This window comes from Molossus molossus, unplaced genomic scaffold, assembly GCF_014108415.1.
Source record: "Molossus molossus isolate mMolMol1 unplaced genomic scaffold, mMolMol1.p scaffold_m16_p_1, whole genome shotgun sequence".
Taxonomy (NCBI): domain Eukaryota; kingdom Metazoa; phylum Chordata; class Mammalia; order Chiroptera; family Molossidae; genus Molossus; species Molossus molossus.
The window spans coordinates 134,305,227-134,320,925 of record NW_023425344.1 but is presented as its reverse complement, the minus strand read 5'-3'; the positions used below and the strand labels follow the sequence as shown (position 1 = coordinate 134,320,925).

Sequence of the window (15,699 nt, the reverse complement as noted above, 5' to 3'; positions counted from 1 at the left end):
CCCTGGAAGTCATCAGCAACAAGGTCTTGAGTATTTTTTTAATGTTTTTTATTGATTTTTTTTAAGAGAGAGAGGAAAGGAGAGGGAAAAAGAGATACAAACATCGGTGAGAGAGAGAAGCATCGCCCTGGCCGGTTTGGCTCCATGGTTAGAGCGTCAGCCTTCAGACCAGAGAGTCCTGGGTTTGGTTCCCGCTAGGGGCAGTACCAAAAAAAAAAAAAAAAAAAGAAGAAGTATCAACATTGATCGGCTGCCTCGCCCCATACTGGGGATTGAGCTGGCAACCTGTCACATGCCCTGAAAAGAAATCCAACCAACAACCTCTTGGTGCATAGGTCGAAGCTCAACCACTGAGCCACACCATCCAGGCAGGTTTGGGCCACTTTCTAAAAATAAACTCTTACTTTCTTTGCAGCAAACTCCTGTTCATGTCTTATTGAGCATTAATGTGTGCAGGCAAACAGTTCCCTTTAGTCTAGTAACAGTACGAATACATGCTACAACTTGGATAATAAAAATGTGGTATATACATAAAATGGAACATTTTTCAGCATTCAAAAAAAGAAAGGAAATCCTATATGTGACAACATGGACGAATCTTGAGCATATGATGCTAATTGAAATAAACCAGTCGCAGAAGGACAAATGCTGCATCATTTCACTTCTCTGAGGTATCTAATGTAGTCAAACTCATAGTCACAAAGAATAGAATGGTGGGTACCATGGGACTAGGGGGAGGAGAAAATGGGGTATCAACATGTGTAAAATTTAAGTTGTGCAAGATTAATAAATTCTATGGATCTGCTGTACAAATTGTGCCTACAGACAAAAATACTGTACTGTTCACTTAAAAATTTGCTAAGAGTGTAGATCTCATGTTAAGTGTTCATACCACATTTTTTTAAAAAATTGCTAAATCTTAAAAACGTCTTGCTAAGTGAAAGAAGTCAATCACAGAAGGTCACATACTGTTTGATTTATTGACATGGAATATCCTGAAGAGGCAAATTCATAGAAAGTAGATTCGTAATTCCCAGGAAACGGGGCGAGGAAGAAACAGCGGGGAGAGGTTGCTAAGGGGTAGAGGGTTTCTTTGGGGGTAATAAAAATGTTCTAGAATTAGATAGTGATACTGGTTGCACAGCTTTGTGTGTATATGAAGAACACTTTAAAATGATAAATTTTATATGTGAAGTATACCTTAATAACACTATTATTTTTAAAAAAGAAGCCAAAGAAGGGTGTGAGCAGCAGTGGGGAGAGCGGGGAAGCGAAGGAAGTGGCTCAGTCGATGGGCGGCGTCCTGAGCTGAGGGAAGAAGCACAAGGAGACCAGTCGGTAAGATGTGCCCCTGCCGAGCTGGAATCAATCCTTTCAAGTCAATGACAGAAGAAAGGTCAGGGCTCATTCACCAGAAGCAACTGACGGGTACGCTCTGAGCTGTCCCTCTTCATCCACAACCTCAGGGATCCCCCCAAACAGCCAGAGTACCGGCACCCACTGGGGTTTCAGATAAGTGGAAAGGGAGTGTGATCTCTCACTATCATTCAGATAAACGAGAACACCTGGTAGAGCTGCCTACAGTAAAGAAATAGCATCTTAACTATATATAAATATATTACAGCAAAGAAAATAATAAAAAGGATCATAGAAAGATAAAAGGTGAGCAATACTTGCTCAGAAAACACAACTCAAGAACTAGCAGAAAATTCCACATAAGAATAGAAACTGACCTGCTATAAAGAATATGAAGGGGCATCAATTCTTTTAAATGAGAATTTAGAACCATGGAAATTGTGATTTTAAAGTGACACTACCAGATTTCGATTTGGAGGCTCTGGGGAGACAGTGTGTGCGCTAGTGTTTGGTGGAGAGGGGAGCCTGACAACTCAGAAATTCGACCACCACTCGCGTGGAGTGCAGCCTCGTGGACGCTGACATCTCGGAGTCGCTGGAACTTCTAGGTTACAGGGTCCGCTGTTAGAAGATGGTGCTCTGGCTCAGGCAATCTCTGCTGGAGCCACTTCCCCAGAGTTTACCAAAGTCTGTGCTTGGCAGGTGTCTGAATTAAGAGTGCTCTGTAAAGGGGAGGAAAATGTCCAACAGCCCAGATGAAGCTGAAGAATCCCAGCTTGAGGTGAGTGGGCTACAAGGGGGCATGAACTGTCCGTATCTTTCACTGACTTCTGGGGATGTGACCCAGCACCTTCCTTTGGTAGAAGAACTGTCTCCTTTTGCTCACATACCCCGTCTCAGAAGGAGGAGCTTCCAGAATGCTCTGTGTGAGTACTCCTCCAAAAAAAAAGGAAGAGGAGGTAGTGAGGTCTTTGAAAAGTTGAAAGGCGTATTTAGTGCTCTAGGAGTGTCCCAATCTCCAGCCAGTATAACTATGTTGCAACTCTTTAGCGAAAAATTGAAAAAAAAATTAAAGGAAACATTAGCAACAGTTCCACCTAATCATATGGGAAAGCCTTTATTGAAGAAGTCAATGGGACTAGCCCACCGGGAAAAGAAAGAAGCAATTAACCAAGCCATAGCCAATGAATATGAAGTTCGGAGAAAGCTGCTAATAAAACGTTTAGATCACTGTCCAGTCTTTTGGTTGGTCTGACCGAGCTAAGAGTCAAACAGAGAAATTAGCCAAGGTTCACCAACCGAAAGGTTCAGTCTGATCTTCTAAAAGTACTATTTCTGTTGCTCATCTTTTGGCTGCAAGACAAGACTTGTCAAAGATTTTAAGGACAAGTAGCGGCTCTATAAGAGAAAAAACTGCCTGTGCCATCAATAAGGTGTTGACGGGCAGGGTGCCCGACAGAGGCGGTAGACCCAATGAAACTGAGCCTCCACCTCCAGAGATGCCACCATGGAGGAAAGGCAAGACGGTCCCAGCGGCAAGCAGGAGGTTGAGGAGGAGGGAGAGGTGGTTCTGAACATTCCTCATTTGGAGAACGAGGAGGTCATGAACGGGGGGGGAGGGGGTAGGGGGGATGACCCCGGTGGCCGAGGGGGAAGAAGAGAAAATAAGCATCAAGGAGGCTGGACAGAGGGAGGGGATGGAGGAGGAGATGGCCACCAAGATGATGGTTATCAAGATTCGGGCTTCCAGCCAGGTGGCCATCATGGTGGCCACAGTGGTGGTTATCAAGGTGGTGGTTATAGTGGCTTCCAAACATCTTTTACAGGAAGTAGACAGCAGGGTGGTATATACCAGGGTGGTGGATACCAACTGGACAATAGATACCAAGAGGGTGGGCACCATGGTGACCAAGGCAGTGGTCGCAGAGGAAGAGGTGGTTATGGAGGCCAAGGTAGACAGGGCGGCCAGGGAGGAGGTTGGGGAGGACGGGAGAGCCAGAATTATCACCATGGGGGACACTTTGAACAGCTCTTCCAGCCTGGAGATTATCAGTATAATCACTCTGGATTTGGACAGGGAAGACGTTATACTAGTTGAGGCTACAGAACCTTATATTTTTCTAGATCTCAAGTAATAAAAACTTAGTTTAAGAATCCTCAATCCAGTGTGGGTTTTAAATGTGAGACCATAGTTGGCAGGCAGATTCCTGCCTGACACAAGTATTTATAGGTCTTCATTCAATTCTGTTAGTTTTTTCTTTTTTTAATGGACTTAGATAATGCTGTTTACTTGAGAAGCACAAACAACAACTCTCCTTTGTATGAAGAATTTTTTTTTTTTATTCTCACCCAAGGACACTTTTGCATTTATCTTCAGATAGAGCGAGAGGGAGAGAGGAGGTGAGAGAGAGAGAAACATTGATATGAGAGACACATTGACTGGTTGCCACCCACACGACCCCAACTGAGGCTGGGGACAAACTGCAACCGAGGCACGTGCCCTTAGCAGGAACTGAACTCGAGACTCTCTGGTCCACGGGCCAATGCTCTAACTGCTGAGCAAACCAGCCAGAGCTGTATGAAGAATTTTTTAAGGTAATTAAAATTGCGTTCAATTGACCAGTAGACTAATTCCACAGCTGGAACATGTATACTTTTTTTGAAGAAATTACTTGAATAAGTAGTTTTCAATATACAGTTTGAAAATGAGGATTCTCCTAGATTTTTTTTTATTAACAACTCATTATATGTGATGTCTTTATACTATTCTAATGTCTATTTTCCAAGCACAGTTTCTGCCCTGATTGGCTTTTTATTTGGAGAAGTTGTGTTGCATTTGCTCCATGATAGAACTTTTAGGTCCGTTCCTATTAAATGAGCTTCTCTGCAGATAGCACATTCAGTAGCCTTAGCCTCTTGATGGGATATTATTCCACAAGTTGAACTCTGAAAACCTTGAACACGGCTTAAATCCGGCAAGATTACAAAAGCAATCCAAGTTGTGAATCTATAGTACACTCAGGCATTTAGTTAAGTACGTACAGTGATTCAAACTGACCTGCATTCGTTCAAAACACGTCCCTCCTTCAACCCTATTTTAACTTGAAATCTGCTAGAAGCAGCAGCAAACTGAAATTTGTTTTATGCACGAGTTAATGCCACTGGCTCAGCAAATATGAGTAGTTTGCTTTGGGCAGGAGACTCTTTTTGTAAACGGAAGAAATGCACTACAGAGAAAGAGGACAGATTTTTGCTTAGTGCAGGAGGCTTGTTACTACTGCTGCAGAAAACAAAAGCCTGGCTGAATTGATGTTTTAGATTCTTCTTTACTGAAATCTACATGACAACACTTCTTGCTGGGGTTTTGTGTAAGAACCACTGGCAGCTGTGAAAGACAATGGCCAGAGGTGTGGTTGGTGTGAAAGGTGAGCCATCAAGTATCGCTAAGTTAAAAACAAACAAACAAACAAACAAAAAAACCGACACTACCATTACAAAACAAGAAGTAACACTAAAAGAGACTTAAATAAAATAAATAAATAAAAAAGGCATACAAATATATACACTTCAGGATTATAAGTATTTATTGATTTATATTTTAACATTTACTAGCATTTATTTTACGCTGAATTTAGTCCCAGGCCATGAGTGTTTGTTCCTTCAGTTTCTTCTGAGACATCTTTTTCTTCTGTGCAGCCTCCTCTTCTGGTTTAGGAACAACCTGCTCTTGTTCAGGAAAGATCACTTCAGTGGGGCAGGGAGAGCTCATGCGGGTTAATCTGCCCAGGAGCCCTCGAAGTTCCCACTGCATCTCGGGAGCTTGGTTCACCGGGATGTGCTCAATGACAGAGCATCTACATCTAAACCCTTAAGTTCAGCATTACTCTCTGCAGTTTTAAGCACGTGCAGCAAAACTTCAGGACTCTTTGGGCCACCAACCCTGCATGCAGCCACACTGATTGACCTGAGCACACCTGCCAACCCTACCATTGTAATGACGACATGACACATTGCTCTATAAAGTGACATCCCCAGACTTTTGGTGGCTTTTGCGAGGTGCATATCCTTGATGATCTGGGAAGGTTCACGAGTGTTCTGAAAGTGAACACGAAGATTTGAACCTCTTGATTTCATAATTTTGTGGAGTTTTCTGGGTCAAGTGAATTGCAAACTGTTTTCAGAAATCACGTTAGGCAGCTCACAGGAAGAGGAAGAGCTACAGATATTTACTTAATAAGATTACAGGAAAATTCCCACGCCTGATAGCAGTAATTGATTTTAGGTGATTATGTTCTTGCATTTTCCAATTTTTTGTAATACACATATATTATTTTTATAAAGTATATCTTAAAAGCTAATGGTTTTTGTGGCATAGTTGTGGACATGCTTGTGCATGGGTCAAGTTCTATGTGCATTGGGTGTGGCAGCAACAGACTTTCAGGCTAATTGACAGACCAAATAAAACAATATAAAGGGCCCAGCTGGTATGACTCAGTGGTTGAGCATTGACCCATGGACCAAGAAGTCACCGGTTTGATTCCTCGGTCAGGGCAGATGCCTGGGTTGCAGGCTTGATCCCCAATAAATGGTGTGCAGGAGGCAGCTGATGGATGTTTCTCTGTCATCGATGTTTCTATCTCTTTCTCTCTCTCACTCCCTGTCTCTCTCTCTAAAAAAAAAAAAGAATCAATAAAATCATATTTAAAACTACATAAAAGTTTATTACCCTTCCTCCCAAAATCTCATTGACATTTCAAAGGAGATACAGTAAAAGGAATAAATTCATAACAGTGCTAGAAATCAAGGATGAGTATTCATCAGTAAACCAGATATCGTGAAGTATCCCTTTAGGACACAAATCAAATAAGATTGATTAATGAAGAAACGAGACTTGAGTGCCTATAACTCCAAGCGCATTTAGGCAAGGATGGCCAGAGAAGCAAGTTACCTTCTTCCCATCAAGAAACCCATGGAGCCAAGGTGAGCCATGCACTTGTAGAGGTTACCTACTTAAAACTTGGCAGGAGGACTAGGCTAGTAGCCCGCAGAAACTGTGGAATTCTCACCAGAATAAAGCCTGAAAAACTGTTCTCTAAATAAAGCAGAGGGACTGTAACAGTGGAATCCTCGTGGAGGCTAAATATGACTATTAGGGGGTAAAAAAGCAGTGGAAGGAAACTCCATGCTCTTAAGAAAGACATTTTCAGATTAAAAGAAAGATATCCTCAACCCAAACAAGTCTGAGCGAGGATAACAAAACAGAGCAAGAGAGACAAACAGACATAGGATATAGACTGTTTTTCAGAGATTAGAAAGAGAGGAAAGGCTACCCAAATTATCTTATGAGGCTAGTATATCCTTGATATTAGAACTGAATAAGGATAATAGATGCATAAAGAAAAACACAATCTCATCTTTGAATACAGATGAAAAATCAAGTCGGGAACATACAAAAAAGCAATAACATAGAATGATATTTTGAAATTGTATCCTAGTAATAACAAGGTATTTCAAAATTAGAAAAATATAATAATGTAACCAAACACATTAAAAGATCAAACTAGAATCTGGCCGGTGTGGCTCAGTGGTTGAGCATCGACCCATGCACCCAGAGGTTGCCAGTTTGTTTCCCGGTCAGAGCACATGCCCAGGTTGTGGGCCCGATCCCCAGTGGGGTGCATGCAGGAGGCAGCCAATCCATGTTCTTGCTCATCGTTATTTCTCTCTTTCCCTCTCACTTGCTCTCTCCGTAAAATCAATAACAGAAAACAAGTTAAAAAACATAATAAAAGATCAAAGTAGAACAAAACTTACATTATTTCTACAAATGAAAATGTTTGATAAACATTTGAGTTGCCCTGCCATTGGAATACCCCTTCCTCTTTCCCCTTGGCCTCCTGACAGGAAAGGTTTCAGGGGGACAGAGCCCTGGGAGGCCCGTCTGGGCTCTGGGCCGCCCTGGGAGCTGGGGCCATGGACGTGTGCCATTTGAAGGTGAGTGAACTCCTCGAGAGCTGCAGAGCTGTGATCTGGGCCCTCGTGGCCTCAAGGCTGCCACAGGTGGCCCTGGAGGCCAAGGAGCCCGACAAAGAGAGGGAGCTCCAGGCCAACGATGAACCTTGTCATTCCGGGCACAACAACGAAGAGATGTCATGGACAATATTACTAGGCAGGATCAATTCTATAAGAGCCAGGTGATCAAACAGGAGAACCAGCCAGGTTATGAGAGGAGACCACCCGAAATGGAGCAGCAGCAGACCGATCACCCAGTGGAAGTGAAGACAGAGATGAAGCACCCACCAGCGTCCTCCCACCTGAACCGTCTCAACTCAAGCCAGACAGACAGCCACTGCAGAGTCACAAGAGGACTTATGAAGGAAATCCAGGATGGGGTGGGGCACTGGGCATTTCAAACACCGAGAAGATAGGAGGGGCTGCTTTCCTCACCCTCCCGCTGAAGAGGACAAAGACTTTGATGATGTCCTTGTTGCCAATGACACATATAACTGCGACCTTCACTTTAAGATGGCCCGAGACCAGGGCAGTGGCTACCTACTTACAGTCAGGTGCTTTGCATACCCGTGGTCAGGAGACCGTGGCAGCTATGGGGTCAGAAGGGGTCACATGTGCCTTGAGATGGAGGTCAGTGAGGAAATGTCTGTCAAACACTTTCCGTCCACAGAGCCTGACCTGCATGCCGTGTGTATCGGCTGCTCCCTTGACCTCTGCAGCACTCAGCTCGGTGAAAGCCTTTCTCCTATGGTCATGGAGGCACTGGGAAGAAGTCCAATAGCTGGTTTGAACATTATGGAGAAAATTTTACAAAGAATGATGTGATTGGCTGCTTTGAAGACTTCTGTTGTGGGAAGTGACAATGAAACTGTCCTTCACCAAGGACGGAGTAGATGGCACTGCTTTCCAAATTCAGAAGGAGGCCTGGGGGGGCGGGGGCAGGCTCTCTACCCTCACGTCCTGGTGAAGATCGTCTGATGGAGTCAACTACTGTTCTGTCCTTCCTGGCTTTGCCTTCTCCTGAGTGAGAGGATCCTGGGCACTGTCAGACTAAAGACCACGGCAGACTATGAGATTCTTACCTGCCTGCACTGCTCAGATCATGTGTGCCATCAAACACGTGCCCCCCGAAGCCCTCTAAGCAGTACAGCGTCCTGGGGACCAACGCCGTCATGGACAAGATGTGTGTGATGGGTCTGCGCCTACTAATCCAGCAGGCCATCAAGTGCCTCAGCTGTCTTCTCCAGATTGCCACCTGCCAGAAATGCCACCATATCCTAGACCAGACAAATGTTTATGGGTCAGCCCAGAGACAGAAAATGAGACCACGTGAAGGTCTCCGGCACAAAGCTATTCTCATTCGTCCCACTGACAAGGACCTAGAAGACGCAACATACAGTGAAACGACAAGGAATGGAAGGATGTCCCAGATAACTCAGTCTTGGAAATAAAAGACAACTTCATGTTGCCGGGCCTCGGGGACTTCCTAGAGGAGGTGCTGTTCACTGAGCTGCAGCGGGAGGCAGCGGACGAGCTGGCGGCAACGGAACGAGGGAGGCGGCGGGGCCCGGCCACGCCTGGGAGGCACCTTAACAGCCAAGGTGGTGGTGGCTTCCAGCATGAAGACAACTGCCCTGCCCCCTCTGGGGCAACCAAAGAGGTTTCCAGAACTGAGGGGGAGGCAAGGGTCGGGGAGCAACTACTGAGGAGGTTTCACAGCAGTGGAGGTTGTGGCTACAACCAGACTGCTGGGGTACAACAGCCGGGATAGCAACTCCAACACCGAGGCTTCCCAGCAGCAGCCATGGCCACCGCCCAGCCACAGTGCTGCTGGGAGCCCACCAGGGGCTGGCAGCTACAAGGAGAACAGCAACATGCCCAGCTCAAGCAGGTACCAGCACCCCCACTGTCAGCAGCTGGAGTCCTCCACAGCTGAGTTACAGCCACCCCCACCAGGGAGGTTACCGCAGGCCATACAGCACCCCCACCTGCCTATAACTATAGGGTGTAGGGGCCATGGCACCTGGTCCCTACCCCCTCTCCACTGCCACCCCCACCACACAGACTTCCCCTCAGCTCAGCTACGACAGTATCAACAGCGTGCCCAGCAGTGGAACCAGTACTGTTGGAACCAGGGCCAGTGGCCGCCACACTATGGGGACCGACTATGGGAGCTACCTCAAGGGCACGGGGGGTGGGGTGGGGTGGGGGTGGACAGGAGCACTCAGTAGCCTGTGTACCTCCAAGGCCCCTGACACTTTCAATCACCGCGCCCACCTCGGCCCTTCTACCCCCTCTGGGTCCTGTCCTGCTGGGGGACAGGTCATTCCAGGGCTGCCTCCCTCCAGTCCACTGCTTCCCCTCTGAAGGGCGCCTTACCCCACACAGGGCTGGGCTCAAACAGGCATCAATGACCTTTTATTTTCTGTTTCTCCCCGCAACTAGTCCCTCTTTCACCTCTTCCTCCCTTCCTCATTTTTGACAAAAGACCCGCCCCCTTGGCCACACAGTACGGCCCCTTCCTGTCCTCTGGCCCAGCCCTGCTCCAGCCTCTCACCTTCCACACCCTCAGGGAGTTGGTTGGAAATTCTTCCAGGAGCTGTTTCACTGTCTACTTTTCAGGATTAAATTAAAAAAGAAAAAGTTTTTTTTCAGTTTAAAAAGCAAAATATGAAGGGAAAAAGCAGTGACTTTTCTTCTATAATTAAATTTTTTTCTAATTTTTTAGAATTTGTCTGTTTTTACTGTGGATCGACTGTTGGTATCTCGTCAGGATAACTTCTTTGCTGAATTCGGGCAACCAAGAAAGAGCCACAACCTCAAAATAAGGCGCACAAGAACCAAAACCACAGAATCATCTTTAACCTAACTTCTTATATGCTGCCTCAGTTTCCTGTAACTGCACAGAAGCTTCTGTGTTGAACTAAATTGTAACTGTTTTTTGTACTTGGAGAGATTGTGACTATCAGCCTTGAAACCTGTTATTCCAGGTGTTGCTGGCTTCTGGCGAGATTACGTAGACAAGGGGAAGAAGGAGAGTGGGGGCTCCTCCCCTTCAGAACATGTTTCTCCCACTGCCTCTTCTCCAGAGGTCTCCCAGGTGTCAGACCTAAAGGTTTTTCCTGCAGTGATCCTCTGATTAGTTTGACTTCCCCTTCAAACTAGGTCTGTGAGGTAGAAAAACAAAAATAATTCGTTGTCTCCTCATTAGCCACCTTCACTTTCTTCCCTCCTAGAAGAACTGCCACTTTGATTCACTCTCCTCTCATGGAAATTGTGGTGGTTTTCCGATATGTGCACAAAATCTTTGACACTCCACGCTTCAAGAGGTGGCGCCTAATTAGTGACTCACTTCTGACAAATGGAATGAAGTGGGAGTGGCAGTGTGACTTGCGAGGTTAGGTCATAAAAGGCTGTGTGACTTCATCCTTGCTTTCTCTTGTAGTGCTTGCTCTAGGGGAAGTTGGCTGCCAAGCCACAGGCAGCCATATGAAGAGGTTCATACTGCAAGGAACCGAAGCCCCCAGCCAACAGCCATGTGGGCGAGCCTTTCTGGAAGTAATTCCCCAGCCCCAGTCAGCCCTCAGACAACTCCATCTGACAACTTTACCATAACCTCATTAGAGACCCTCAACTACAACCACCCGGCTAAGCCATTCTCAGATTTTAACTGTCACAAACTGTGTGAGATAATAAATGTCTAATAAATAAATATAAGCTGCCAAATTTGGGGAGTAATTTGTTAGGTAGCAATAACTAACACAACCAATCTTATAGGAAGGCTGGACTTCTCTCCAGCACCAAGGGTAAGTGTTCCCTGAAGCAAGTTAATCTTGGCAATCTTTTGTTTATAATTAAATTTTGGACAGTGAGACGTTAATGTAAGTATGCTTCAGAAGGTGGGGAAGGCTTTCTCACTTTGGAAAAGTCACAGATATTTCCGTTTCTGCCTCAAAAGTTTGTCTGAATGAGACACTTGGACCTGTGGCAGCAATTTCAAGATCATGCAAAAAGGCAGGGATACTTCAGTGTGAATACTGTGCTGAGAATTGAAGAAGGGAAAGATGAAGGAAACCTTGATGGATTTGTAAGGTTACCCGGCCCTGAAATTCCTGAAACTCAGAAGTTCTTAAGGGAGATAACATATGACTTTAATGTTTAAGCCCCTTTTAATTAGATCTTCTATTTACTGAGTGCACCCTGATTGATTCAAAAGAAAACTCTTGTATTAGCTCAGACTACCATAACAAATACCACAGACTGGTGACTTAAACATCAGAAATGTGTTTTCACAGGTCTCGAGGATGAAAGTCTGAGATCAGGTACCAGCATGCTCTGGTTCTGATGAGGACCCCCTCCCCCCCAACGGCTCACAGGCAGCCACCTTCTCACAGTGTCGCCTGAGGCACACGAGAGAACAGAGCACTCTCTTCCTCCTCTTATGAGGTCACGATCCCCTCAAGGGAGCACCCCCTTATGACTTCATCTAAACTTAATTACCTCTCAAAGGCCCACCTCCAAATATCATCACACTGGGGGACAGAGCCTCAACATGTAAACTGGAGGAAGGGGTGGCACAAATATTCAGTCCCTATCAACTCTTTTAATCTGATAAAGGATATCTATAAAAAACCCACAGTAAGTAAGTATATTTACTGATAAAACTATAGAAAATCTCATTGAAGATATAATCAGACCAGGATGCTTGATATTACCATGTCTATTCAACATTAAATTGGAATCCTAGTAAATGAAATGAGAAAAGAAAAAACTTGTCTAAGAACTGGAAAGGAAACATGTTAACAATGTCCTTCTTTTGGTTAATGCTATGATTATCAATACCAAAATCTAAAGAAATTTTGAAAAAATTCTTATCTATTTTTGATGTAATTGTAAACTGGTAAAGGTTTTTGGAGGATAATTAGATAGCATCTACTAAAAATTTAAATGGGCACAGTTTAATCAACTATACCACATCCTGTAATCTTTCCTACAGAAAATTTCAAAGTGACTAAAAATGTGTAAATATGAAGTTGTTTAATATAGAATTACTTGTAATATAAATTTAATTGGAATTAATCTAAATGCCTAATTATACACAAATGTTAAATGAATTATAGTGCATATACTATCTAATTATTTAGAAAAATGAAGCATATTTTTATATACTAACATAGAAAAAATAGCAATGAAAAGTAGGGAGGGAAGCTTGTTAAAAATACATTTATGCATGTGTGTATGTATAACGTCTAGAAGAATATACAGGATAGGGCAAAAGTGAGTTTACAATTGTTTCAAGACAGTTTATTCTTGTATTAGTATTTATTAATTATTGCATTATTTTCCACACAAACAACTGTAGCCTGTTTTCATCCAAGCCTGTATACCAGGGTTCAACTGTTATCAGGAAGATTTGAATATTTTGTATGTACCTCTGTATAATTTAGAATTTTTCAATAAGAAAATTTTAGTTTTCTATAAAAATAAATTTAAAATACTTGGTAAAGAATAATTTTCCTGTCCGGCCGGTGTGGCTCAGTGGTTGAGCGTCAACCCATGCACCAAGAGGTTGCTGGTTCCATTCCCAGCCAGGACACATGCCCAGGTTGTGGGCCAGATCCCCAGCAGGGAGCATACAGGAGGTGGCCAATCAATGTTCTTTCTCATCGATGTTTCTATCTCTCTCTCCCTCTCATTTCCTCTCTCTGTAAAATCAATAAAGGTAGAAAAAGAAAAGAACAATTTTCCTAATTTTAAAAGAAACTTAAAATAAAAAGAATCTAATATACCTATCCAAAATTAATTACTAAAGATAAGAATATGTACAGTGCCCTACATAAAACATAACTGGATCAAATTTCAATGTAATTTCAGATTTATGTATCAATAATATGTTACATTTTGTCAGATACCTAACAGTTATTGTAATCAGTTCACATCTTTAGAGAAAAACAGTCTACTTTAATAAAAATTACACATGCCCTTTGAAGCTTTTGAGAGTATTTTGATATTTCACTTAATAAATATTTTTTAAAATGTTTTAATTAATGTTTTAGAGAGAGAGAAGGAAGGAGAGAGAAGTAGAAACATTGATGTGAGAGAAGCATTGATCGACTGCCTCCTGCACACACCCTACTGAGGATCGAGCCCACAACCTGGGCATATGTCCTGACCAGGAATTGAACCGGGACCTCTCAGTCCATGGGATGACGCTCAATCCACTGAACTATATCGGCCGGGCTAATTAATAAATATTTTTAAATTGACAAAATAGGTATTTGTATCCATTTTGTTCATATCAGTTTGTTTCAACTATCTTAGAAGCTCAGCATGGTTTGTAGAGAAAGCTTACTCGCTGATGTACTGAGAATAAGACTGATACCCTCTCTCCTTCAAACACTCGATGCTCTCCCTCCTCCTCCATGTCTCTACCCGCATGACACAAAGAACTGGCGGCTGGCACCACCGAAGGAACCGGGTGTCGAAGAGGAAGCGCGGAAAATGAAGCGGTCTCCCCTATGATTGTGGAGAAAACAATCAATCCACTCATCAATAATAAAAATAACTGTGGGAGTCTCAATGTTTTCCAAAAATCTGCGATTTTCATCAACGCCAACTTGATTGGTCTGAAGTGGAGTTTCCCTCGCAGCATTCCAGAACGAAGCCCCTGGGAGCAGCTGCGCTTTGCCCCGAGGCTGCCAATACGACTAAGAAGCCTGGACTTGCCGAACCTCGAACCTCGGAAGTGCAGGGCGGCCTTCCCAGGACACTGCGTCTACAAGGGCCTGGACGCTTTGCTTCTCTTCCTGAAAGACTCCCTAGGCCATGGAGTAACTGTGCTTCTCCTACTGAAAACTGCTTCCAGGGTGTCATATGCAGGAGGTGAGTACTTTACCCTCGAGATGGCTGGTGTTCTCAGTGGTTAGAGCATCGTCCATGCACCAGAGGGTCTTGGGTTCGATTCCTGGTCAAGGGCAAGTACCTGGGTTGCAGGATCTATCTCTGGTCAGGGCGCGTGCTGGAGGCCAGCAATCCTGCCTCTCTCACATCGATGTCTCTCTCTCTCCCTCCCTCCCTCTCTTCTTTCCACTCTCTCTAAAAATCAATGGAAAAATATCCTGGGGGAGGGATTAACAAAAGGAAAAAGAGTGGGCGTCTTTTGAGGTATTTTGGAAATAAGGAGTTTCCTAAAGTGAGAAAATGGGGAAGAGGTGGCTGGCGGGGGGAAGAAGATTTAACCTCCTTTGCTTAGTAGTTTTCCCCTTTTCTTCTTTTTACCACTTTAATGCCCCCATTTGAGGAGGTAATGCTCATAAACAACGTATTCTTGTTATCAACTCGCCTCTGTGAAAGCAGCCAGAGCTCCCCCTAGACGGACCGGACCGGGAGGAGCTGGAGCTGCTCGGCCCTGTGGGTTTCGAGTCTCCGCACCGAGGAGGCGATGCCCAGGCAGGAGGCCCTCCCCGCGGCCTGGCTGAAGGCGCGTCTTGCGGACAGTCTGTGACAACCGTCCTGAGCAGCTTATGAGTTTCTTCCACGTTTAAAGGGGCCTGTTAACCCTGAACCACATGAAAAAATTACACTCTAGAGGGATTTTCTCCCCTCCGTGATGTGATTAACATCTGAAACGACTCAAATTATGTTCCAATGAGGAAAACTTAAAAAAGGCTCTCTTGAACATTAAAAGAATTTACTTGTTTTGTAATCTGCCCTTTTATTTCCAAAAGTCCTTTCATTCCAGAAAGGACTCCGCAGGATCCTCCGGTGTGGCTTTTTCAGGCTGCGTACTTTGATGTTAGTATCCGCCTTGTTGGTGGATGCTCACGAGTTTTGAAGTATTTTGAAAGCAGTTCTTGCCTGCTAATCGTGGAGACACCTGAGCTTTGCAGGCCCACCCTTTGATGGTGAGAATCTCTGAAGATGTGGACGTGCGGAGGTTTGCCTACCGTTATTCTGCAGACTTCATCTGAATTCGGCAATTTATCTTTTTCTTTTCTATCTTTCTTTTTAGAAACATTTTTTTCCTTTTCTTTCATCTCTGTATGCTCTTACATCGACTTTAATTTTTTTTTCTTTTTTTAATTGATTTTTAGAGAGAGAGGAAGGGAGAGGGAGAGATAGAAACATCCATGAGAGAGAACATGGATTGGCCGCCTCCTGCATGCCCCCCACTGGGGATCGAGCCCACAACCTGGACATGCGCCCTGACCCGGAATCGAACCGGCGACTTCTTGGTGCATGGGTCGATGCTCAACCACTGAGCCACACCAGTCAGGCTCGACTTTAATAGTCACAAAAAAAAAAAAAGGAAGCTATTTAAAATTAATAAAA

General features: G+C 44.2%; 2 pseudogenes; both read left to right on the top strand.

Annotated features, from left to right (window-relative positions):
* Nucleotides 1-1,343: 1,343 nt before the first annotated feature.
* Nucleotides 1,344-3,454, top strand: LOC118640050 (annotated as a pseudogene).
* A 3,947-nt stretch (nt 3,455-7,401) lies between these two features.
* Nucleotides 7,402-15,270, top strand: LOC118639984 (annotated as a pseudogene).
* Nucleotides 15,271-15,699: the final 429 nt, after the last annotated feature.